At 40.8% G+C, this 23,884-nt stretch overlaps 1 protein-coding gene and 1 pseudogene across 2 annotated transcripts in view; both read left to right on the top strand.

The window, feature by feature from the left end:
- Positions 1-23,884, top strand: part of OPHN1 (oligophrenin 1) — a 369,115-nt gene that overhangs the window by 288,506 nt on the left and 56,725 nt on the right. The window lies entirely within an intron of this gene.
- Positions 15,837-17,093, top strand: LOC142433094 (glyceraldehyde-3-phosphate dehydrogenase-like; annotated as a pseudogene).

Here is a 23,884-nt window from a genome sequence, read left to right as displayed (position 1 = left end):
TCAATCTAACTGCATCTACAATAATCCTCTTTCCAAAGCACTCTGCTTGATAGCAAGCAAGACTGTTCATGTCCCTGGTCTATGGTCAGATGGGATTTGCCAGAGTTTTAAACCATGTGTATTTCCTTTAATTTCATCATTTTTAAATGGAAACAACTTTTAAATGTGTCAAAAGAGAAATCAAATGATAATATATTAAATTTTAGCCTAAAGCCATGATTGAATTTACAATACACGCAGTGTGATAAAAAGGCTATTCACATCCTTTGGCTATGGTCAGATGTAATTCACCAAAGGTTTAATCCACGTGTGGAGAGTGAATTTTGCCACATGTTGCTAGAGCACCTGTATTAGGCTCGGTTGACTAGAGAAATAAATCCAGTAGCACTCATATCACAAGAAAGAGCTTTGTATATCGGGAAAATATCCCAGCTCAGTCCAATTCAACTCCATCTGTATGGTACTAGTCCACAAGTCCCCTATTTAGACTCACACACCACATGCAATGATACACACGCAGAAAGATCACAGACTGATGGGGGGAAAGTCTTGTGGTTCCAATGGCAGTGGAAGCAGCACAGGGCTGTGACAGGTCTCAGAGTGGCTTACCAGCAGGAAGGTGAAGTAAAGAGAGAGTGGCCAGCCTCCAGAGAATTATTTATTTTGGTCCCACTTCCAAAGGAGGTCAAAAAGCTGTGACATGATTGATAGACAAAACTTCCCCCATATCTTCTTACAGGTGCCGTGTTGGTACAAAAAATATTAACTATCACTGCAACTATATTTTCAGTTTTCTATTTAACAGGGTGAACATCAAGCACACAGAGACATGTCCTTAGAACTAATTTTCCTTAGACTAGGGCTAAAATTAATTGCAAGCCCTCAATTTATGTATGTCTCTGGTTTACATTAGAGACATCATTATAATTTTTTAAAAATCTTTTTATTGGGGCTCATAAGGCTCTTATACAGTCTGTACATACATCAATTGAGCAAAGCACCCTTATACATTCGTTGCACCCATCATTCTCATAATTCACCCTCCACTTGGGTTCCTGGAATCAGCTTGGATTCCCTTTTTTCCCCCTGTCCTCCTCCCTCCCCAATCCCACTCCTGGTCCCTTGATAGTTTATAAATAGTTATTATATCTTATCTTACACTCCCCGGCGTCTCCCCTCACCCGCCTCCCCATTGCCCATCTCCCAGAGATCGGTTCTCCCTTTCTACACCCCCTTCCCTCCTGGTGTCACCACTCCCACCGCTGGTGTTGAGGGGTTCGTCTGTCCTAGATTCCCTGTGCCTCCAGATCCCCACTGCACCGCTGTACATCCTCTGGTATAACCAGGTCCGCAAGGCAAGGTAGAATTGGGGTCATGATGATTGGGAGGGGAGGAAGTGTTCAGGAACTAGAGGAAGGTTTTGAGTTTCATTGTTGCTACACTGAACCCTGAGTGGCCCATCTCCTCCACACTACCCCTCTGGAAGGGGTGTCCAGCTGTGTACAGATGGGCATTGGGTCTCCATCACGCACTCCCCCTCTTTCACGGTGATGTGATTCTCACCACCACCCCACCTTTGTTGTTGGAGACCTGGTCTCCTCTGCCCTTCACGGTCACCTATGTTCGTGTGCTGCTTCCGTGTGGGCTTGGTTGCTTCTGGGCTAGATGGCCGCTTGTTTGCTTTCAAGCCTTTAAGTCCCCAGACGCTATATCTCTCAGTAGCCAGGCACCATCAGCCTTCTTCACCACAGTTGCTTATGCACACTTTCGTCTTCAGCGATTATGTGAGGAAGGTGATCACACAATGATTGTTTTTGTTCCTTTGTGTCTGCTACATGGTCCATTCAACACCTTGTATTTGCTTAGGCCGTGTGCTTCTTCTCTGTGGGCTTTGTTGCTTCTGAGCTAGATGGCCGCTTATTTGCCTTCAAGCCTTTAAGACCCCAGATGCTATATCTTTTTGATAGCCGGGCACCATCAGCTTTCTTCACCACGTTTGCTTACACACACGTCTGTCTTCAGTGATCATGTCGGGAAGATGGGAATCCTGCAATGACTGTTTAGCAGGGCGAGGTGCTATCATCAATATAATTTTATAGTGGAGAACATTATTAATCATCCCCCCGGAGTATAAGGTATATATAAATCATCCCTTAAGGGCATAAGGTAATTCTGTTCACAATGTCATTAGCCAATGGTATAGAATTTAAAACACTGTTGAGAAATGGAAATTATATATCTATAGACTACCTATGAATTGCAATACATATTTGTTGACTTGTATAGATTACACTCTGTTAAGTAACTGGATGGTAGGCATAATAATCTTTATTATTTAATTTCTCCAGATGATACAAGTTAAAGATATTAAGCTAAGGTATTAATTTTTCCACATATGTTTACTGCTATAAATTGTCCACTGAGTCCTGCTTTGGCTGTGTCCCAAAGTCTTTTAGTTTGTTGTATTTTTAAAAATTTTTTTTATTAGGGGCTCATGCAACTCTTATCACAATCCATACACATATCTATTGTATAGCACACTTGTATATTCATTGCTCTCATCATTCTCAAAACATTTGCTCTCCACTTAGCCCCTGGCATCAGCTCCTCATTTTTGCCCTCCATCCCTGCTGTCCCCTCCCTAATGAACCCTTGATAATTTATAAATTATTATTTTGTCATATCTTGCCCTGTCCGACGTCTCCCTTCCCCCAGTTTTCTGCTGTCCATCCCCCAGGGAGGAGGTCACATGTAGATCCTTGTAATTGGTTCCCCATTTCCAACCCACCCTCCATCGACACTCCCAGTATCGCCACTCACACCACTGGTCCTGAAGGGATCATCCACCCTGGATTCCCTATGTTGCTAGTTCCTATCTGTACCTGTGTACATCCTCTGGTCTAGCCAGACTTGCAAGGGAAAATTTGCATCATGATAGTGGCAGGGGAGGAAGCATTTAGGAACTAGAGGAAAGTTGTATTTTTCATCGTTGCTGCATCGCTGTTGTTGCTATGAATTCTCTATTCAAACTATCACCTTAGCATTTTATTTAATGCTAGTCTTGTTTTTAAAATTCCTTTGATTTCTCATTGTCTGGTAATGCCCTATTTTCCTATCACCTTTGAGTGATGGTTTTACTGGCTATAAAATTCTTGATTGGCAATTTGTGTTTTTCTTTTAGTTTTTTATGTATCATTCTATTTTCTTATGTTTTCATTGTCTTTACTTAGAATTCTGAGCTTATTCTTATTTTTCTTTGTAGATTTCTGCTTTTTTTCCCCTAGCTGCTCTCAGGATTCTATCCTTGTTCTTGATAATGAAATATTTTACTACAATATGTTGTAATGTGTTTTTTTGAGGGTCTATCCTGTTTGTGTTCTCTCTATTTCTTGAATAGAGATACTGCAAGTTTATTCCGTTTTTCTATTCATATTTGTTTTTAGAAACAACAGTCTGGTGTTTCCTTAAACAAATGTGAATAGAAAACTTTATGACCTTCAGTATCTCTATTGAGTATATATCCCAAAGAAATAAACAACAAAATTTGAACATACCCTTCCCCATGCTTATTGCAGACTTTCTATAACAGCAAAAAGATGAAAATACCAAAAACGTATCTGTGGAAGAATGGATAAATAAACTCTGGCACATATATATAATGGAATACTATTCATCTATTAAAAAGAATGAAACTTTACGAGTGTTTCCTATCGAGTCTGATGATGCACCTTTCCCTGGCCCCACAGTCTATTTTTGGTATTCCCTGGGGCCTTCATTGCTCTCCTCCCTTGTTGCTCTGTTGCACACCCCAGCATCTCACCTCAGTGTGGTGGGATCACGGCGGGCACATTTCCAGCTATGGGTCTCCAGTGTTCTCCCTGTGGTGCTCTGAGTCAGTGAGGAATATCGTGTCTCATGGTGGGCCAGCCCTATGGTCTTCTCTGTGCGTTGGCTGCTCTGAGCAGAAATATTGTCCTCAGGGTTTGGTGGGCCAGGATAGGCTTCACTCTTTTATCCTCCCCCCTCGTTTGCTCCTGTATGCTCTGATCAGACACATCCCTCTCCTTGAGCTGTAGCTTCAGTGCTGTCCTCTGAAATGAATTCTTCTGGTGGGAGGGGAGGATTGGTTGATAATGGGGCCAGCCCCTCAGGCCTCTATTGGTTGCGTGATTCATGCCACTGTGTTTCGTTCCTGTCTTGGAGCAACAGGTGGAAGTCTGGTTTCTCTTTCCCTGTGGAGATTTAAACAATATATATTTATATATGATGATGGGGAAATAGATCTATGTACATATATTTATAGGTTTAGTATTAAGGAAGCAGATGGACATTGGGCCTCTACTCAAGTACTCCCTCAACGCAAGAACACTCACCTTCCCAACTCAATTGCTGAAGACAAAGTGGGTACATAAGTAAATGTGGTGAAGACAGCTGATGGTGCCCGGCTATCTAAAGATATAGTATCTGGGGTCTTAAAGGTTTGAAGATAAACAGGTTGCCATCTAGCTGAGAAGTAACAGAGCCCACATTGAAGAAGCACATGTGCCTATGTGAGCATAAGGTGTTGATGGGATTAGGCATCAGACATCAAAGACCCAGAGCAAAAAATCATAATGTGAATGAGAGGGGAGTGCGGAGTGGAGGCCCAAAGCCAATCTATAAGGAATTGGACATCCCCTTACAGAAGGGTCGTGGGGAGAAGACGGGCAAGTCAGGGTGCTGTATAGCACTGATAAAACACAGCGTTCCTCTGGTTCTTTAATGCTTCCTTATCCCACCCCACCCCCCACTATCATAACCTTAATTTTCTTACAAATCTGGCTATACCAGAGCATATACATGGGTACAGATAAGAGCTGGATATATAGGGAATTCAGGACAGATAAACTCCTTGGGACCAATATTGAGAGTAGCCATACCAGGAGGGTAAGGGGAAGGTGGGGGGAGGTAGGGGGAACTGATCACAATGACCTACCTATAACCACCTCCCAGCGGGAAGGACAGCAGGGAAGGGGGTAGAGGGAAACATTGGACAGTGTAAAACATGAAAATAAGATAATTTATAAATTGTTAAGGGTTCATGAGGGAGGGAGGAAAAATCAGGAGCCGATACCAAGGGCGTAAGTAGAAAATGCTTTGAAAACAATGATGGCAACACCTGTACTAATGTTCTTGACACAATGGATGTATGTATGGATTGTGATAAGAGTTATTCAAGCCTCCAATAAAATGATTTTTAAAAAATAATGAAGCTGTCACCTGCCTTATGACATGAATGCATTTGGAAGATATATTCAGAAAAGTTAGTCAAGCTCATGAAAAAATATTACATAATATCATATTTATAAAGGAAAAAAAAGAAAAATGTGTTCACACCAAAAGAATAGACTTTGAATAGATTGGTGAGGCTGGAAGAAAAGAGGGAAGAGAAGAAAGATAAAAAGGGACACAAACATTGGGGACTTTCTGGATATTTTCACTTTCCTGATGTGTTGGGATTTGTAATTAGGTTTTATATACTTTTCCCTGAAAATAGACACAGAGAAGAGGAAGGTAATATACTTGAATACCCTCTAGTTTCCTTCTTCATTAGATGTGGGGGTAGCCAGCCCCCCACAACTAATCATGGGTTTGGTAGGCACAATCACACAGTAATGATATATAAAGATTATAGTAAAGTCATAAAGAAATGGGAAAGATGGGAGTGAGAGAGTAAAATAGAGAAGTCATACACATTTCATGGTAGCATGCTCACCTCAGCTCCTCTTGGTGGTACACATGGAGGTGGGAGACAAGAGGACAGGAGAGAGCTCTTGTGAGGTTTTATTTCTAAGCAAAGCTTATATATCTTTGGGGGCATGCCAGCCCTCTGATTACAGATAACAGCTTACATCATAGGAAGGGGTTGTAACATAGGCAATACAAGCAGTAGGAGAGGGATGACCTAGGGGTGTACACGTGATGACCAAGGGAGGGAATAGGACTACATATGTGGCAAGATAGAAGGACCCTAGACTCAATATAGTAGTCTAAGCATAATCATCCTTAAGTGGTCCCAGGCTTGCCTTAGGGCTCTCCTTCAAGGGAACAATATCAGGAGGGAGTGGGCCCTATTTAGGGTGAGTCAGACTATACAGTTGGTTGTTCTAGATGGCTGATACCCTTAAGGAGAATAACCTCTGACCTACTTTCATTGATCTCCTAGTGTACAGTCATTTACCATGTGTAGCAAGCAGCTAGTTTTGACATATATTTGTGGGAGACAACTTAGGAGAAATATTTCTGTATCCCACAGTCAGATCTAAGTAGACCCTATGTAAGGGCAGAAACCTGTCAGAGAAGGAAAACACAAATATTTTCCACTTAAATGAGTGATAAGTCTACACCCTGTCAAAAGTATAAAACTTGTAAGACTCACAAAAGCAAGATAGTCTTTTGAAGTTCTGGCTCTTCAAGGTTTCACATATTTATACCTCATTTCACACAGGAGAAAATCAAGACACAGTGAAGTTAAGATTTTTCCAGAGTTACACAGTGAAAAGTTAATGTTAAACAAATAAACAAACACCCCCACCCCAGAAACTCACTGTTATGGAACCAATTCTTACTAATAGAGACCCTTATAGGACAAAGTAGAACTGCCCCTGTATGTTTCCAAGAATGTAAATCTTTATGGGAATAGAAAACCTCAACTTCCTTTCTCAATTCTCTGGCAGATTTGACCATCAGACCTTGAAATTAGCAACCCAACATGTAACCCGCTGTATCACCAGGGTTCCGTAGCATAAGAACCCTGGTAGTATATTGGGTTATTCAGTGATTTGAACCCACCAGCCTGTCTGTGAGAGAAAGTTAAGGCGCTCTCCTCCTGTAAAAACCTAGGTTTAGAAACCCAAAGGCACAGTTCTACCATGCCACATAGGGTCACTATGAGGCAGAATTGACTCAGTGACAGGAATAAGAGTTAGCCTAGTGAAAATCTATACTATACCATCTCAAGATCCTTATTATGCTTGTGAAAATGAGTACCTGAATTTGTGGTGATGAAGGCTTGTAGAGATGAGATTGTAGAGGTAATCTGAGTCAAGACTTGCCAGATGGCCATCCATATAGACAGTGAAGACTTATATTAGAAGTTATTTGAATCCTAGATTTGGACAATCTTAAATGTTTGGTAAGACAGTTTGAAGGCAATGGAGAGTCGTAGAAATACTTCAGTATGTCATGGTACATTACCTTTTGACATTTATAATTGATTTTTAATGGATTAAAAACCAACACCAGCACATTTAATACTTCATCATTAGCTTTAAAAATCCCAATTCTACTTTACAAATCTGGATAGACTAGAGGATGTACATAGACACAGATAGCAACTGGAAACACAGGGAATCCAGGACAGATGACTCCTTCAGGACCAGTGGTGAGAGTGGCGATGCTTGGAGGGTGGAGAGAATGTGGGGTAGAAAGGGGGAACTTATTACAAGAATCTACGTATAGCCTCCTCCCTGGGTGAGGGACAGCAGAGAAGAAGGAGGGGGAAATTAGCAGCAGATATTAAAGGCTCAAGTAGAAGGCACATGTTTTGAGAATGATGATGGCAACAAATATACATATGTTCTTGACACAATGGATATATGTATGGATTGTGATAAGAATTGTATGAGCCCCCAATAAAATGATTTTTTAATCCCAATTCTATCTTACAAATCTGACTAGATCAGAGGATGTACATTAGTACAGATAGAAACTGGAAACACAGGGAATCCAGGACAGATGATCCCTTCAGGACCAGTGCTGAGAGTGGTGGTACCAGGAGGGTAGAGAGAGGGTAGGGTGTAAAGGGGGAACTGATTACAAGGATCTACATATAATCTCCTCCCTGGAGGATGGACAACAGAAAATTGGTTGAAGGGAGTGGGTAAGATATCACAAAATAATAATTATAAATTATCAAGGGTTCATGAGGGAGGGGGGAGCAGAGAGGCAGGGGAAAAATGAGCTGATACCAAAGGCTCAAGCAGAAAGCAAATGTTTTTAGAATGATGAGGGCAGCAAATGTACAAATGTGCTTGACACAATGAATGGATGGATGGATTATGATAAGAGTTGTCTGAGCCCCCATTAAAATGATTAAAAAAAACTTTTTATTACTGTTATTTGATATTCTATACAGCTTTATGAGAAACTGCCAACTTCAGTTTAACGGGGGTGGGGTGGGGGTAATATTTTTTAACATAATGAGTTAGATTCCTGCCAACTTTATTAAACTGTGATTTTTTCTATTATTTGGGCCAGAATATAAAATACATATTCTATTGGGTTTTTTATGAACAAGTAAAGTGCTGGTTATCTGGTATCACAGGGATCCAATAGGAGGTCATTTCCACTAGCCAGTGGCCAGCTGTTAAATGAAGCTTTGATACTCTTGCAGCCTGTAAATATGAGTTAAGTAATTGAAGTTTGACATTTGGGTGATATCAGAGATGTAATCTAACCATGTTTTTCAAACAGATATAGTAAATAAGAACCTGTTTATGATTTATCAGTTAATTTCATATAGAACATTCTTGCATGCAGATATGAAGTGAAAGTCTGTATTATACATTTAATTAATTACCTTTAGTGAAAAAAGAAGAGAAATGATTCATAGATGAGATTGCTCCAGAAAGTCTGTGCCTTTTGTAGGTATAACCTAATAACATTATTATGAGGATTAAAAGAGATCATTTATGTTGATGCTGCTTCACTTTCAGGGATTATATGTTCCTGCCAAGTTGTTCAGTTAATGGGATATGATTTTTCAGTTGGCATATATTATAATTCCAGTAATGTAGTTTTTTCTGCTTTAAATAGAAAAAGCTTAAACACATTGGTTTTAATTTTCTCTGCCTTCCCCTTCCTTATCCTCTCATTTAAAAACATCCAGAATCTATATTAAAAACTTTGAGTACATCAGAGGAATTAATATTAAAGTAATCCATAGGGCTGCGGGGACCAGGTTTCAAGCACCAAATGCGGGGGGAGGGGAATCATATTATCGTGAATGAGGGGAGCGCATGATGGGGACCCAATGCCCATCTGTAGACAACTGGACATCCCTTGCAGAGGGGTAGTGGGGAAGAGATGAGTCACTCAGGGTTCAGTGTACCAATAAGGAAACTCACAACCTTCCTCTAGTTCTTAAATGGTTCCTCCCCACAACTCTCTTGATCCCAATTCTACCTTGCAAATCTGGTTAGACCAGAGAATGTACAGCGGTACAGATGGGAACTGGAAACACAGGGAATCTAGGACAGATGAACCCCTCAAGACCAATGGTGAGAGTGGCGATACCGGGAGGAATGAGGGGTAGTAGAAAGGGGGAATCGATCTCGGGGATCTACATATAATCTCCTCTCTGGGGGTTGGGCAACAGAAAAGTAGGTGAAGGGAGACGCCGGGCAATGTAAGATAAGATAAAATAATAATTTATAAATTATTAAGGGTTCATGAGGGAGGGGGGCAGCGGGGAGGAAGGGGGAGAGAAAAAAGGAAAATGAGGAGCTGAATTCCAGGAACCCAAGTAGAAGGCAAATTTTGAGAATGATGAGGGCAATGAATGTATAAATGTGCTTTACACAATTGATGTATGTATGGATTGTGATAAGAGTTGTATGAGCCCCAATAAAATGATTTTAAAAAATAAATCCATTATTAACAATTTTATATATAAAGATTAAAATTTGCATCACCTTTCTTAAATAGGATGGAATAAAATCTACCTCTGTGCATAGAACAATGTCAATTTATTCTTAAAGAATCTCTGTTCCCATTTCACTGAGCAGTGTGTATCAGGGTGCCCAAGTCTGATGCTACTAGCTTGAGGATCAATAGGCACTTTTTACTGATAGAAGAAGGTTGATTCTGCTTCAGAAGGCTGTTGTGGATTTATTTAAATTAACTTGATATTTAATACTTCACATATTTTTGTTTTGCCACAATGATTTCAATCCCTACAATGTAGACGCACTCTTTCCACTTCTTTCCTGTGTCTGCCTTTTCTCTTCTTCCTTGTTTCTTCTCTCTTCCTGCCTTCTCAGTCTAGTCCCCTAGAAAATGCCATCCTTTCGACCTGAATGGTTGATTGCGTATTTCCTTGATGTTATTGTTTACCTTATAGGCTTGTGGAATTGTGGAGTAAGTGTTGAGCTGCTAACTTGTTTGTGGTTGTGGCAGTTACATAATGTGTCAACATGCAAAGGGGTGGAGTTTAGCCTATCAATCAGGTTGCCGCTTGATGACCTCATTTGGAGGTGCGGCAGAGATAAATAACTCACTGGAGGCCAGACACACGCTCTTCGCTTCATATTCCTGATGACAAGCCACATGGAACTATGCTAATGGAGCCAGAGCCCTGGAGCTGGAGGAGCCACGCGGAGACCCGCACCAGCACGGGAATGCTTCCATCACTACTGGATTCATTAGACTTTCCACCCATTGGCCTGTGATCTTCTGCATTCAGCATCATTGCATGCTTTGTGTGAGTCCGAAGAGGAATTTATAGACTGTTATCAGATATATGGGCAAATATCAGACTTACGGACTTGATCTAGACTGGGCTGGGATGTTTTCTTAACATACAATTACTCCTTAATATAAACATCTCTATTACACACATATGAGTGTCTATGAATTGGTTTCTTTAATTTACCCAGACTAACACAGTGGCCCAAACCCACCAGCTGCTCTATAAGAAAAATGAAGATATTTGTCCCCATAAAGTTTTATAGCCCTGGAAACCTTAAGTAGTATAACCATGAATCGAAATTGACTCAATGACAATGGGTTGGGTTTGGAGTATTGTTTGGCTGAATGTTGATTCATTTTGAAGGTGAACTGATTTCAGTTCAAGACTTGAGGGTGTTTCAGAGGAGAGGTTCCACCAGAGGAGAGGTATTTTCTATGATTTTTAGGTTTCTTTAATATTGTGTTGTTTTCAGTACTATTCTCTACTTTGTCTTGAGGTTCTAATATCCATTGCAATGGTTACCCAGAACTCACAGACGAAATTCATGATTAAAGAACTTTTTAAGGAAGTGAATAGGTTGGAATGCCAGCAAGAAGTGCTCAGGACAGTTGCTTATCAGGACATGTTACAAAGTTCTTTCAGGTCTGCTAATAAATGTCCAAAGGGGCATACCACTCCACTGGAAGCCTCAATTCAAAGGCATTACAGCTCAAGCTCCCTGAATTAAGTGCCCAGAGGCACCTTACTTCTCAAGCCAGCCTCATGCACAAAAACACTCAGCTTTACTGCGCCATGGGTTGGGAAGTCCACCACTCTGTCTCATGCTAAGGCTCCTGGTTCTGCAGCTGCTGCTGCTGTTCCTTTGATGTTACAGCTGTCTTCTGGGTCCAAGAGATTCACTGCTCAGAGAATTGAGTCCACACCTGGCTCTTGCTGGTAGTTAAATTCCTCCTTCTGCTTCTCAGAGGGCTCATTTTATACACAGCAGGATGACATTCCAGGGAAGTCTATTCACGATTACCTACAGATAAATACTATCAGTATCTTCCCCATGTTCTTACCAGACCCGTGCAGGAAAAAATAGTCATTTGGTGAGAGTTAGAGACTATGCTTAGAAGAACAACATTAAATAATTAAGTGCCCCATTTACATATATGCCTCCCATTTCTCTTCCATGACCTCCTATTGTGATCTTTCAGAGCAGTTAGCAGAGGTGGAGGGGTACCATATAGTAGTTCTGATGTTAAAGTCACATTGGCCCTTTGGGGTAAATGCTTCCTTGTGTTTTTGATTATCTTCACTCTTATTTCCCCAGGATGGGGGTAGGTTAATATTTGTACCTTAGATGGATACTTAAGAACTTGTAAGATCCCAGTCACTACTCACCGAGGTAGGAGGTAGAGCATTATCTTTGTGAACTATATTATGCCAATTTACCTTAGAGTTCCCTGATACTATGGCCCTAAGCTCCCAGGCTCAGTTACCCAATCCCTCAAGGTGTTTGGTTGTGCTTAAGAAGTTTTCACAACTTTGCCCCTGTATACTACATTATGTTCATGCATATCTCCTTCTAGTCCCTGTTATGCTTTCATATATTTCTATATATCCACTCAGATGATTGCTATTACTGTACTGCAAGGTTGTGTTTTTGGTAGTCTTTGCTTTGTTCTTTTTATCTTGTGTCCTTCTCCCAGTATTTTCCTTTTACTTAAGGTAATTTTTCAGAATTTTGTGTTAAGGACAAAATTATTTCACTTAACAATACAAAATATGGGCTAGATACATTTGAATATTAGAACAAGAAAAAGGACCCTAAAGACCTACTGGTTTTAGCTTTTAATTTTACATGAAGCCCATTTTTGCATGATGTATCACCCTAGGCCTAATGTTAAAACCACAGTAACAGCAACCATTGAATATTTTTCGAGGTCTTTTCTTACTCATCTGTGCTTTAGAACCTCAGTCTCCCACCCCCCACCATCTACACACCTCAATTCAAAGTAGTTAGCAGACCCAAATTCATATAGGTTGTCTCACTTGTGCTTTATATAGTTAGGTATCTCCTTTTCCCTCTAGTACTACTGCTGAGACCACTGCATTGGAACTAAGAAGCCAGAGTTGTGCCTCCTTAGATTTAGATACACGATCAATGAACAAGAAATCAAGCTATGTGCCCAACATAGAGCAATGTCATTTTAGTCCATTTATTTTCTCTTCTTACTCTGTAGATGATCTCTTACTCACTGTTATTGAGTTGATTATCAATCATCGTGACCCTAGGGATGATAGATAGATATTATTTTTCCATTTTATAATAAGCAACTGGAAGCTTTGAGTGTGGTAATTATAAAGCGGCACCTCGGTAATTGGGGGCCTATTTTATGGGAGACGTTAAAAACAGCAGCGTGTTGTTTGTGGTGCTCATTTTTGCATCATTGATGTTGGCTTAGTTGTAGTCTCTTCATTGCTAATATTTCCCTTTTACTGAATGTGTGATTCTATATAATTATACAAGGTCTTGTTTTATTACCCAAAGTACAATTTTATGGGACAATAACGTTTTCAAGGTAATTTGAAATTTTGTTATCATTGTATTTGAAAATAGATTTTATCCTCTTCACTAAGATATAGACGAGAGCTTCAAATATTCATGGAAATCTTTCATTATTTTTAATTGAACTTTTCTATGAACCCTTTGAAACGTCCTTGTTAGAAACCAGAATTGAAGGAACTAGAAAACTGTGTGGTATAATCTTTGTTGCATTTCTTCCTGTTATCTGGCCAAATAAAGATGGGCTGTTTTTAATGCAAACCTTATAGAAGCTCATATCTGCCTATACTCCCCAAAGACAAAATGGGACCACATTTAGGGAAAAACAAAAAGTCCTGGCAATGTAATGGATTTAAGGAGGTGAACAGGAGTTCTTTTTAAAGAAAAACTCTAATATATGCATCTTTCACTCAGTATAGCAATTCAGAATTTAGAGACCCTTACCATCATGGACTATTTCTCCTTTTTCTCTCAAATGTGGTTCCTGTGAATTTTCATTTTCCACCAGAGGGCAGCAAGATAACGAATTAATGAGTCCCTCCACCTCTGCTTTCTGGAGTGACAGGCAGGTAGATAGATAGATTAGATTAGATAGAGATATATTTTAAAATATGCATATATAAAATAGTAACATGTACAGTATAAATGTACATTTATATTTACTTACATTTTAATTATGTATCTGTTTCTATATGTATGTGTGTATATGTCTGTTCAGGGAGAAAATATATAACCAATTCTTCCTTTTTTTTAAATTTGTGAAATGATATACCGTATATACTCGAATATAAGCCAACCCGAGTATAAGCCGAGGTACCTAATTATTACCTGGGAAACCAGAAAAACTGATTGACTCGAGTATAAGCCTAGGATGGAAAATGTACAAGCTATTGGTGAGTTTCAATAATCAAAACAAATGAAAATGAAATTACTAAAAATTGAGATATCAGTGGGGTGATATATTTAAATATTTATTTTAAATAAAAACATAAATAAAAGGACAAGTCATTTAACATTAGTAAACCAGCACAGTAAGTGGAAAATAGGTTCAACAAAAACAATAAGGTATCAACAATGATACCTTAAGAGTACTATTCCCTGAGCTCAATCACCAACCAAGCTAAAATGTAAAGAGTTAAAATCCTTCAAAACTGGATTCATCATCATCATCTGTATCCCAATGCAGTTTCAGCTGGTGTGAGGTCATCATAGTTGCTGTCCTCACTGAGATCGCCGTCATCACCATCACTGCTGTCATTTTCATACAAAGCTCAGTCTTCACTGCCATCCATAGCATTACTAAGACTACATTTCTGGAAGGCACGTCGCACCATGTCTTCTGGAATGTCTTCCCGTGCATCTCGAACCCACTTTGCTATTCACTCTATGTCAGGCTTCATGAGATTTCCTCCTTTTGTTAGTCGGGCTTGACCAGATGACATCCATTCATGCCACATCGTTAGCACATGGTCTTTAAAAGACTTAGTCAAAGATACATGCCATAGGACGGCTCTGATTGGTTAGATGTGAGTAAACAAACATTCAAAGCCCTGCAGTGTCAGCGGGGCTTTGAATGAACAGTGGAGAAACAGCAATCACCTGCGAGATAATGGATGCTTGTCCAGTTACCTGGGGGGCGGGGGTACCTCGCTGGAGTACCACTGACCCGTGTATAAGCTGAACCCTAGTTTTTCAGCACTTTTTTCGTGCTGAAAAACTTGGCTTATAGAGGAGTACATGTGGTAATTAAGCTAATCATTATTAAAATAACATATTTAATAGTCTCTGTATGTGAAGATATTTTTTCCTTTCTAGTATAGTTAGCTGGAGATTTACCAAGCATTTTCAAATGAATCATCAGAAAAACTTCTTTTAGCAATCAATATTAGGAACAAAGTGCAACCCAAAGATAAATATTTTTGAAGGGAGAATCATTAAGACTGAGAATTTCGTACATGTTCACTAGTAATATTGAATCTTGGAAAACATTGCCTTTTCAATTCTCATTAAGTTCAGAAGATCTTCAAATATTCTCTAAAAGCCAACTCATCTTAGCTCTGAAATTTGATCAGGGTCTGTTTTTTGGTTGGTGATTTTTGTTGTTGGTTGGGAGTGTTTTTTAGCATGTACGTCACATAACATGCAATTTAACTGTTAATCATATTAAGATTTGTGCAATCATCCCCGCAATCAACTTCAAAACATTTTCTTCTCATGCTCATTGCTATTAGCTCCCCACATCCTCCCCTATCATGTCTCTATCCTGTTACTGTCTCTGTATAGATCTACATATCTTGGATTTCATTACAAAAATCACACAAAATAAGTCATACAAAGAAAACAAACAAAAACCCAACATCAATGACTACAAAGCAGAAAAATCTCAACCTAAGAGAAAGCAGATATTACAACCTGAAACAACTTTAACAAACTGCATCTACCATAATCAATTTTACAATGCTCTCTGTCTGGTAGCGAAGCTGGTCACATCCCTCAGCTCTGGAGGATTCATTGTGTGGACCCTGCAAATGGATTTTGGGCTTGCAGTGTCATCCAGTCACAATTTATCTCTGATATCATTCCCTCCTTTGGATTTAGATTTTATTATTTATAAGCCTTGGATCATACATGCTTCTTACATGTGGACTTAATTGATGATTCACTTAGATAATTTTGTTTTAATGGTCAGGATCTGTTCATGGTGAATAAGAATAGCTAAGTTTGGTGAGATAGCGTAAAAGTATAGGATGGGCTCTCTGCTCCTCCTCATGCGACAGACAGCCGCCTCTCCCGTTCCCGTGCAGTCCCAGCCGCATCCCCGAGACACGATGGTGAAGGTCGGAGTGAACGGATTTGGCCGCATTGGGCGCCTGGTCACCAGGGCTGCTTTCAATTCTGGCAAAGTGGACATTGTTGCCATCAATGACCCCTTCATTGATCTGAACTACATGGTCTACATGTTCCAGTATGATTCCACCCACGGCAAGTTCAAGGGCACCGTCAAGGCTGAGAATGGGAAGCTTGTTGTCAATGGGAAGGCCATCTCCATCTTCCAGGAGCGAGATCCCGCCAACATCAAGTGGGGCGAGCCCGGTGCCGAGTGTGTCGTGGAGTCCACCGGTGTCTCCACCACCATGGAGAAGGCCGGGGCTCACCTGAAGGGCGGTGCCAAGAGGGTGATCATCTCTGCCCCTTCTGCCGATGCCCCCATGTTTGTGATGGGCGTGAACCATGAGAAGTACAACAACTCCCTCAAGATTGTCAGCAATGCCTCCTGCACCACCAACTGCTTAGCCCCCGGGCCAAGGTCATCCATGACAATTTTGGCATCGTGGAAGGACTCATGACCACAGTCCATGCCATCACTGCCACCCAAAAGACCGTGGACGGCCCCTCTGGGAAACTCTGGCGCGATGGCCATGGGGCTGCCCAGAACATCATCCCTGCATCTACTGGCGCTGCCAAGGCTGTGGGCAAGGTTATCCCGGAGCTGAATGGGAAACTGACTGGCATGGCCTTCCGTGTCCCCACCCCCAATGTGTCCGTCGTGGATCTCACCTGCCGTCTGGAGAAAGCTGCCAAGTATGATGACATCAAGAAGGTGGTGAAGCAGGCATCCGATGGTCCCCTAAAGGGCATCCTGGGCTACACCGAGGACTAGGTGGTCTCCTGTGACTTCAACAGTGACACCCACTCTTCCACCTTTGATGCTGGGACTGGCATTGCCCTCAATGACCACTTTGTCAAGCTCATTTCCTGGTATGACAATGAATTTGGCTACAGCAACAGGGTGGTGGACCTCATGGTCCACATGGCCTCCAAGGAGTGAGAGCCCCCCTGGACCACCAGCCCCAGCAACAGCACTAGAGGAAGAGAGGCTCTCAGTTGCTGGGGAGTCTTTGCCCCCAATTCAATCCCTTAACATACTGAGAATATAACATCGGAACCTCCTGAAGGAAGGGGAGGGGCTTAGAGAGCCCGACCTTGTTATGCACCATCAATAAAGTACACTGTACCTAAAAAAAAAAAAAAGTATAGGATGAAGTTGTGCACTGAGATTTGCCCCCAGAGTTCCGAGTACTGAAACATTTCTTATGAATTAACCTTCAAATCTGCTAACCTCAAAATTCAGCAAAAACTGGAAATACCTTTTCATTTCCCTTTCATTTTCCTAGTTCGTTCACTGCCATCGAGTCAATGCCAGCTCATATTGACCCTATAAGACAGGGTAAAACTGCCCCTGAAAGTTTCTAAGACTGTAATCTTTTGAGGATGTAGAAAACCCTGTCTTTTTCCCACTGAGAGGCTGGTGGTTTTGAACTGCTGACTGTGGATCTAAGTCCAACTCTTAACCACTAAGCCCTCAGGGTGCCTCTCTTTACACTGACTGTAGTATTAATTTTAACAGTGAAAACTGTTAGTTTGCTGTTGTCTAGGTATATAAATTCAGACTCATAGCGACCCTATAGGACAGGGTAGAACTGCCCCTGTAGGTTTCTGAAAGTGTACATCTTTAAGAGAGTAGAAAGCCCCATCTTTCTCCCGCTGAGCAACTGGTTGTGGCAAACAGCTTACCTTGCAGTTTGCAGCCTAATTGGTAACCACTACCCCACTAGGACGGCTATGAGTCAGAATTAACTTGAAAGAAGTGAATTTGGTTTTGATTTTGTATATCCATTTGCAATACAACATTTGTCATGCAACATCTCATTAAACTCTACAAAATCTATTCTTCATTTTACATACATGTAAAATAAGATCTAAAGGAGTACTTCATTTTACATACATGTAAAATAAGATCTAAAGTTTGTTATGATACTTCTACTTTGTATGAGTGTATGAGAGAGGGGGGGAGAGAGAGGGAGGGAGGGAGGGAGGGAGAGAGAGAGAGAGAGAGAGAGAGAGAGAGAGAGAGAGAGAGAGAGAGAGAGAGAGAGAGAGAGAGAGAGACTGAGAGGCAGGAGCAGGGAGCGAGAGAGAATGGGAATATAAAATCAGAGATTTTTGTTTAGAGTTTTAAAAGATTCCAAAGATCAGATAGTACATTACTCTCAATGTGTGACATTCTCATACCACATACATTTTCCCATTGTTATTCTCCTTTGAGTGGTCTGAGGTCTGGATAATACAGCAAGAATTTAGACAGTAATGCTAAAGGGCCAGATGAATATGCATTGCCTTTAAACCAGTAATGTCATTAGTCTGTTGATCGTACCAATGGGTATTTCAGATTTATGCAAGAATCGGTTAAGGGACATTAAAAGATTGGTTGAGCTATTTCTTTTCTGTAAGTATGTTAGTCTGGGTTGACTAGAGAAACAAATTCAGAGACACTCATATGTGTACAGAGTTTTATATAAAAGAGCAATTGTATACTGAGAAATCATCTCAGTCCAGTCCAGATCAAGTCCATAAGTCCGATATTAGCCCATATGTCCAATACCAATCTATAAATTCTTCTTCAGACTCACGCAACACATGCAATGACCAGTGGGTGAAATGTCTTGTGGATCCGTGGCAGTGAAAACACTTCAACATTGGCAGGGGTCTCCATACGTGGCTGCTCCAGCTCCAGGGCTCTAGAGTAGCTCCATGTGTCTTGTCTGCAGGAATGTCTCACAGGGAATATGTCCTGCCCCCAGTGAACTATTTATCTCTGTTGCGCCTGCAAATGAGATCATCAAGCTGTGACCTGATTGACAGGTTAAACCCCACCCCTCCACTCTTTAGTCTCAAATTTGATCATAGATTATGGAACTACCACAGATGGTTTAGTCACTACTACATTTTTGGATTAAGATGTTTTACAAAGAACCCTAAAATTACTAGGCCAACTCTATAAGCTCTCCAAACGTATAAAAGGAGACTACATAGCCTTGAGGTAGGATCTGAGTTTCATTGTTTACTAACTATGTAGTCTTCAGTGAGTCGTTTACCCCTCTAAGCCTTGATTTTCTTGTTTTAAAAATAAAACTAGTCATTCGATCTGCATCACCCAGTTGTTGGAAGATTCTCTGAGGTAAATGTATCAACTACTTTGCACCTAATATTGGTTATTAAGTACTGGTGCCTTCTTATGCCCTCTGTGCGCCATCCCTTTACTGTATTGACCTGGGCACCTATTAAATCTTTGTGGGCAAAGAAGGCATTTCTTTGGAGTTCCCAGATCATTATGTATTTATGGTTGTTAAGTAATAGAGAAAATCTTCACCTTTCTGGCATAAATGTATCCTAAGTTGGCTTAAAGGACCAGGTGGTATTCTGCTCTGCTTTATTTAGAGTTACACTGAGACAGAAACAACTCAGCAGCTAGTTTCAATGTAATATGCCACTTGAAATTTACCTTGTATAATCCATGCTAAGTGGGTGGTGGCATCCCTAACAGGTTCTGATTTTATTCTTTCTTTCCTTGTTTAGCCTTTCCTTAAGCAACTTGCCAAGAGAATGGGTAGACAAGGCATCTATTACAGACCTATGAAATAAAATTACACAGATATATAATTCTTTCATATATGTATTAGATGAAAGGATTCTAGACTGGAGATTAAAATTCTGATGTTCTTTATTTCTTTTTCTTTAATTATTTTATTGGTGGCTCATAAAGCTCTCATCACAATCTATACATAAATCCATTGTGTCAAGCACATTTGTATATATGTTCCCATCATCATTTTAAAAACATTTTCTTTCTGCTTGAACCCTTCTTATCAGCTCCTCATTTTTTCCTCCCTACCTTATCCCCCCTCCCTTCCTCATTAACCCTTGATAGCTACTATATATTTTTTTCCTTTCTTACACCGAGCACTGGCCCCCTTCACACACTTTTCTGTTGTCCATCCCCCTGGGAGGGGGTCGATCATTGTGATTGGTTCCCCCTATCTCCCACAACTCCACTTACCGTACTGGTTTCACTACTCTCATTATTGGTCCTGAGGAAAATATCTGTCCTAGATTCACTGTTGCCAGCTCTTATCTCTACCAGTGTACATGCTCTGGTCCAGGCAAATTTGTGAGTTAGAATTGGGATTGGGATAGTGGGTAGGTGGGTGGGGGAAAGAAGCAGTATAGAACTAGAGGAAAGTTGTATGATTCATCAGTGCTATACTGAACCCTGACTTGCTCGTCTCTTCCCTGTGACCTTTCTGTCAGGTAATATCCAATTGTCTCCAGATGGGTTTGGATTTGCACTCCACACTCACACTGATTCACACTGACATGATTTTTTTGTTCTGGGTCTTTGAAGCTGATACCTGATCCCAGCAACACCTCATGATCAAACAGGCTAGTGTGCTTCTTCCATGTGGGCTTTGTTGCTTCTCAGCCAGCTGGCCACTTATTTATCTTCAAGCCCTTAAAACCGAAGACACTATACCTTTTGATAGCCAGGCACCATCACCTTTCTTCACCACATTTGCTTATGCACCCATTTTGTATTCAGCAATCATGTCATGAAGGTGAGCATTACAGAATGCCAGATAATAAGAACAAAGCATTCTTTTAAAAAAATCATTTTATTGGGGGCTTGTACATCTCTTATCACAATCCATACATCCATCCATTGTGTCAAGCGCATTTGTACATTTGCTGCCATCATCATTCTCAAAACATTTTCTTTTTACTTGAGCCCTTGGTATCAACTCCTCATTTTTCCCCTCCCTCCCTACCCCTCTTCCTCATGAACCCTTGATAATTTTAAAATTATTATTATTATTTCATGTCTTACACTGCCCAACATCTCTCTTCACCAACTTTTCTGTTGTCCAACTCCCAGGAAGGGGGTTATATGTAGATCCTTGGGATCGGTTCCCCCATTCCCCACCACTTTCCCCTTATCCTCCTGGTATCGCTACTCTCATTATTGTTCCTGAGAGGTTTGGCTGTCCTGGATTGCTCGTGTTTCCAGTTGTTATCTGTACCAGTGTACATCCTCTGGTATAGCCGGATTTGTCAGGTAGAATTAGGATCATGATTGTTGAGGGGAGGAAACATAAAGAACCAGAGGATAGTTGTATGTTTCATCATCGCTAACTGCGTTCTGACTGGCTCGTCTCCTCCCTGGGATCCTTCTGTAACTGTATGTCCAGTTACCTACAGATGGGCTTTGGGTCTCTACTCCGTACTCCCCCTCATTCACAATGATATGATTTTTTTTGGTTGTTCTTTGATACCTGATTCCATCGACAGCCATGATCACACAGGATGGTGCGCTTCTTCCATGTGGGCATTGTTGCTTCTCAGCTAGATGGCCGCTTGTTTATCTTCAAGACTTAATGCCCAGACGCTGTATCTTTTGGTAGCCAGGCACCATCAGCTTTCTTCACCACATTTGCTTATGCACCTACTTTGTCTTCAGAGATCGTGTTGGGAAGGTGAGCATCATGGAATGCCAATTTAATTGAACAAAGTGATGTTGTCTTGAGGGAGTATTTGAGTAGAAGCCCTATGTCCATGTGTTACCTTAATGCTTAACTTATAAATATATGTACATAGATCTATTTCCCTATCATTGTGTATAATTATATTTACATATGTACATATGCATTTAGACCTCTATAAATGATCTTGTTTCCCAGTTATTTCCTCTATCTCCTTTTACTTTACTCCTATCCCACTATCATATTTGGCCTTCATTTGTGTCTCAGTAATGCCTCTCAGTTAAATTGCCCCTGATCAAGCTCCAGTCAGCATCCTGTGCCTTTCCTCAACAGTGATTTTAGATCACTTATTCTTCCCTTTTCCCTGGGTTTGTTGATATCCCCCTTCCTTTCTCCCACCTCCCCATCACCTATGGCCCCCTGCAACCTTTGGTCCCATTGCTTTCTCCTCCAGATTGTTTATGCCACCTATCTTATCTAGATAGATATGCAGAGACAATAATAAGCACAAAAACAAGACAGAGCAAAACAAAACAACATCAACATAAAAAGAAAAGGCTATAAATAGTTCCACGTCTTTTTTTTTTTTTTTTACCTTTTTGAGTGTTTTCCAATCGAGTCTCATGGAGTTCCACCCATTGACCCCAAAGTCTACTTTTAGTATTCCCAGGCACTTTATTGCTTTTCTTCTCTTGCCGCTCTATTGCATGCCCTTCGTGTTTCACCTCAGTGTGGTGGGGTCAAATCAGGCACAATTCCTGGACTGTGCCTCCAGTGTTGTCCCGCATAATGCTATGGATCAGTGAGGGAAGTTGTGTCTTATGTTGGGGCTGGCCCTATGGTCCTCTCTGTGTATTTGCTACACTAAGCTGGAATATCATCCCTGGGGCTTGGTGGACCAGCATGTTTTCCACTCTCTCTCCTTTCCTCTTAGTTTTCTCCTGTGTGTTCTGATCAGATGTGCCCCTCTCCCTGAGCTGCAGCTTCAGTGCGGTCCTCTGACATGAATTCGTCCAAGCTGGGGTGGGGGGAGGGGTGTCCATGTAGTTGGGATTGGGTCTAGGCCCCACAGACCTCTCTGTTAGTTCTCTGGTTCATTCTGGTATGTTGCATTCATGTCTTGACACACTGGTAGAAGTCTGGTCCCTCGCTCTTCTGTGGAGATATAAAAATAACCCCCCCCCCTTTGGATAGGTTAGTGCCCTGTTACCCTGCTACCCATGTATTTTCTTCCTTCCTTTCTTCCTTCCTTCCTTCCTTCCTTCCGTCCTTCCTTCCTTTCTTTCTTTCTTTCTTTCTTTCTTTCTTTCTTTCTTTCTTTCTTTCTTTCTTCCCCTCCTTTTTAGTTGGCTGCCATATATATCCCTGGATTGGGTCTGGCCCCTGCCATAGTGCCTGAACCTCACCCCAGGAATGTATGTATATAGTAGATATTCCCCTATACCCCTTATGCATTCCTATGTGGGGATGTACTTCATGCATTCACCACTACTTTTTTAGGGATGCGTAGTACTCCTTTGTGTGTACATACTAATTTTTTAATCTATTCATCCATTGATGGAAATTTGGGTGTTTCCAATTCCTTGTGATTGGGAAATGTGTCGTAATGAACATTGGAACACATATGTTTGGCCATTATTTGTTTCTTCTCTCTGCTGGGTATATGCCCATAAGAGGGATTTCTGGGTCCTATGGTAGCTTGGTTGCCATCTGTTTTGGACACCTCCAAATCTATTTCCATAGTGGCCGTACATAACTACAGGTCCACCAGCCATGTATAAGAGTTCCTATCTCACTACAGCCCCTCCAACACTCATTATTTTCTAATTTTTTTAATTTGGATATCGTTTAGGGTGTTAGTATCTCATAGTTATAATTTGCATTTCTCTTATGGCTAATGATTGGGAACATTTTCTCATATGTTTATTGGCCATTTGGATTTTTGCCTTTGTGAGACTTCTGTTCAGGTCCTGTGCCCACCTTCTCAGTGGGCAATTCGTTTGTTTTTTTTTAATTGCAAGCTATCACAGTATTGTAAATTTAGTAATAATGCCTTTGTCTGGCTTGTCATTGCTAAAGATGCTTTCCTGCTCTGTGGACTTTCTTATTATCCTCTTGGTGAATTATTTTGAAGTACACAGGTGTGCTATCGTCGGTATATCCACTTGTAATTTGGGCCTCCTCTTTTTTTGCATTTGGGTTGAGAGCGCTGACAGTATATCTATCAGGTCAAGTAGTATAATTGTAATGTTTAGATCTGTAGCCTGCTTGTTTAACTTCTTTCCCTGTGATCTATCTTTCTCGGTTAGTGGTGTATGAAATTCACCTAGTATAATTGTTGAGCTGGTGATTTCTTTTTGCATCTTTTGGAGCATTTGGTTGACAAAATTCACGGGTCTCTCATTGGGTATGTATATATTTATTATGCTTACTCATTCTTGGTCTACT

This window comes from Tenrec ecaudatus, chromosome X, assembly GCF_050624435.1.
Source record: "Tenrec ecaudatus isolate mTenEca1 chromosome X, mTenEca1.hap1, whole genome shotgun sequence".
In the NCBI taxonomy this organism is placed as follows: Eukaryota; Metazoa; Chordata; class Mammalia; order Afrosoricida; family Tenrecidae; genus Tenrec; species Tenrec ecaudatus.
This window is presented reverse-complemented; position numbering and strand designations above follow the sequence as displayed.